Source organism: Calidris pugnax, unplaced genomic scaffold (assembly GCF_001431845.1).
Source record: "Calidris pugnax isolate Ruff unplaced genomic scaffold, ASM143184v1 scaffold533, whole genome shotgun sequence".
Classification (NCBI taxonomy): domain Eukaryota; kingdom Metazoa; phylum Chordata; class Aves; order Charadriiformes; family Scolopacidae; genus Calidris; species Calidris pugnax.
The window spans coordinates 76662-79254 of NW_015091238.1; the positions used below are offsets into that span (position 1 = coordinate 76662).

At 67.1% G+C, this 2593-nt stretch overlaps 1 long non-coding RNA gene across 3 annotated transcripts; it reads right to left on the reverse strand.

The window, feature by feature from the left end:
* Positions 1–563: 563 nt before the first annotated feature.
* LOC106898603 lies at positions 564–2265 on the reverse strand. 3 transcript variants are annotated; one of them, XR_001413946.1, is made up of 4 exons: positions 1936–2265; positions 1674–1735; positions 1073–1595; positions 564–986 (listed from the first exon to the last, which is right to left on the reverse strand). It is a non-coding gene; the product is annotated as an uncharacterized LOC106898603 (long non-coding RNA). The 3 variants fall into 3 exon arrangements; XR_001413945.1 differs by having other exon boundaries at positions 1073–1407; positions 1516–1595; positions 1674–2265; XR_001413944.1 differs by having other exon boundaries at positions 1674–2265.
* Positions 2266–2593: the final 328 nt, after the last annotated feature.

Sequence of the window (2593 nt, forward strand, 5' to 3'; positions counted from 1 at the left end):
GGTGTGGGGGTCCGGGGGGAGCGGGAGGACACACGGACCCTCCCGAAAGCCCCCCCGACCGTAACACCCCAGCAACCCACCCCCCTCTCTGTCCCAGCACCCACCGTGGGGGGCACAGAGCAGCCCCTCTCCCCCTTGCACCCCAACACCCCCCTTCCCTCCCTCAGCAGCTCTCTGCTCCTCTCACCAACAGCATAATTGGGTAATTAGCAGTAATTAGCCTGACTGGGTGGAGATAAGCCACATGGGGAACCGCAGCCAGGCTGGGAACCCCAGCAGTGCCGAGCACCCCATCCCGGGCTGCAGGTCCCTGGCGGGGGAGGGCAGGCTGCAGAGCTCCCCCGGGGACCCAGTGGCACCCCAAAGTGCTTCAGCCCCAGGGGGGGCTGGGGGGGAGCCCTGCCCCATGGTGCGTTTGGGGTTGGGGGGGAAGCCCCACAAGCTACCTCACCTTCCCTGCTCTACCCCCGGGCAGAAACAGTCCCCCCCCAACAGGGTACCAAGGGTGGGTTTGGGGTTCACGGACAAAACAATGTTTAATTGTTCCAGCCGCGCAGCCCTGACTCCCCCAAGCGCCGGCTGCCAACACGGCACAGCCGGCCCACAGACCCACGCTGGGAACAACACCCGCATTCAGCCCCAGCTCCCCGTGCCCAGAGGGGGAACACCCCCCCCATGTGTCCTTGTGCATGTGAGGAGACAGCAGCCATGAGCAGGGGGTGCTCCCTGGCTGGGATGGGTCCCCCCACCCCACTCCCAGCCTCTCGTGAGCCCCACAGCCTGTGCAAAGTGAGGGGTCCCATACAACGGCCGGACCACCCGCCCCCAAAGCCGCTGCCGTGACCCAGGGGATGGTCCCGTGGGAGGCCTCTGTCTAGTCCTGGGGGTCAGCCCCAGGCTCATGTCAGGCAGCAGCCGCTGGATCTGCTGGAGTTGTCCACCCCGTTGAGCTCCTCAATGATCTTCGTGAAAATCCTCCAGGTCACCTGGGGACAAGGGGGTGTCAGCTCTGTCACGCCGGTGACCCTGCTTCCAGCCCTGGGTGGGGTACGTCCCCCTGCCCGCCCCACACCTGCCTCTCCTTGGCCGAGGCCTCCAGGAAAATGGCCCCCCACGACTCCACCAGCTTCTTCCCTTCATCCATCTTCACCTCCCAGCTGGAGACACCACAGAGGACAGGCCTTCAGGTGGGGACAGGGACCCTCAGAGCCCTCCTTACCTCCGCAGGGACAGGTCCACCTTGTTCCCTGTCCGCACCACGGGCATGTTGTGGGCATGGGGAGGGTGAGGGACACCCCCCGATCCCCCGGGCCTTCTTCCTCCCCAGGAGAGACAGCACCTTCCACATCTTCCACGTTTTCCCCTGGCTCTCAGGGTCTTGTTCTGAAGGGTCTTCACCACTGGTTTCTCACAGGGGAAAGGGAGGAATTCTGGGCACTGCCCCCCCACCAGAACCTTCCCCCTCAGGTGGGCCCAGCCCCGAGAGAGTGGGGACATCCCAGCAGGGTCCCTCACCTCTGCAAGGAGGTCACCAAGTCCACCAGGACATAGCTGTGGATGCTGATGACAAAGGAGTGGAGCAGGGTGGTGTCATCCTGGGGGAGGGAAGGATCAGTGCCAGGGATGGCTCTGGGGCCAGCAGCCCCTCACCCCCCTCCTGCCCCCAGCATTACCTGCCCGGCTGTGCCCACCAGCTGGAACTCATCCTTGCCCACCACCACCGTCTTGTTGGAGGCTGCAGAGGTGGCACCAGGTAAACGGGGACCTGCCCTGGGGATGAGCCTTCCCTCCAGGCGCCTCCAGGGGTGTCTCAGACCCTGGCACCAGGCTTTGGGGATGCGGGGATGTGCCTGTCCTCATCCCCTGTGACCTCATGGAGGCAGCAGGAAGTGGGGACCGGTGCAGGCAGCCTTCCCTCCCCACCCCGGCACTTACTGCTCTCACTTTAGGCTCGTAGCAGTCCACCAACTTCCCCTCCACGAACAGGGAGGTTTTGCCGTCGGGGGGAGAAGGGCAGAGCTGGGGGGCAGGGTCCCGGCATCACTGTGGAGCTGGAGAAGAACCCCTCTCGGGGGAGAATGCAGGGGACCGGGCCCCGGGGTGACGGCTGCTCCCGGGGTGGGCGTCCGGCCCGAGCACGGCCTCACAGCCCCCCCCCAGGGTGAGGACCCGCCGTGCTCTGAGGCCACGACGGTGGGAAGCATCCACAGGGGACCCGGCACAGCCCCCCCCGACCTGTGGGGCAGCCCCACTCCCACGCACCACCGGGGGTAGCGCCGCCCCAGAGCCGCATAGGGCCGAGGAACGCAGCCCCTTCCCCCGCTGAGCCCCCCCGCACCGATCCGCAGCACGGTACCCGAGGACTCGCGGTGTCGATGCGGGCGGGCGCGGCACACGGCGCTATAAAAGCGCCCGCCGTGGCGGGAGGGGGCGGTGCCGCCGCCACTACATCGGCAGCGCCACGTGACCACAACACCGCCCGCCCTCCCGCTCCCATTGGCCGCGCGCGCGGCGGCGCAGGCGCACTGCCCGCCGGGGCTCCATTCATGAAAAACGGAGGGCACGGCCCTCCACGTGGTGGCCGCGCACCTGA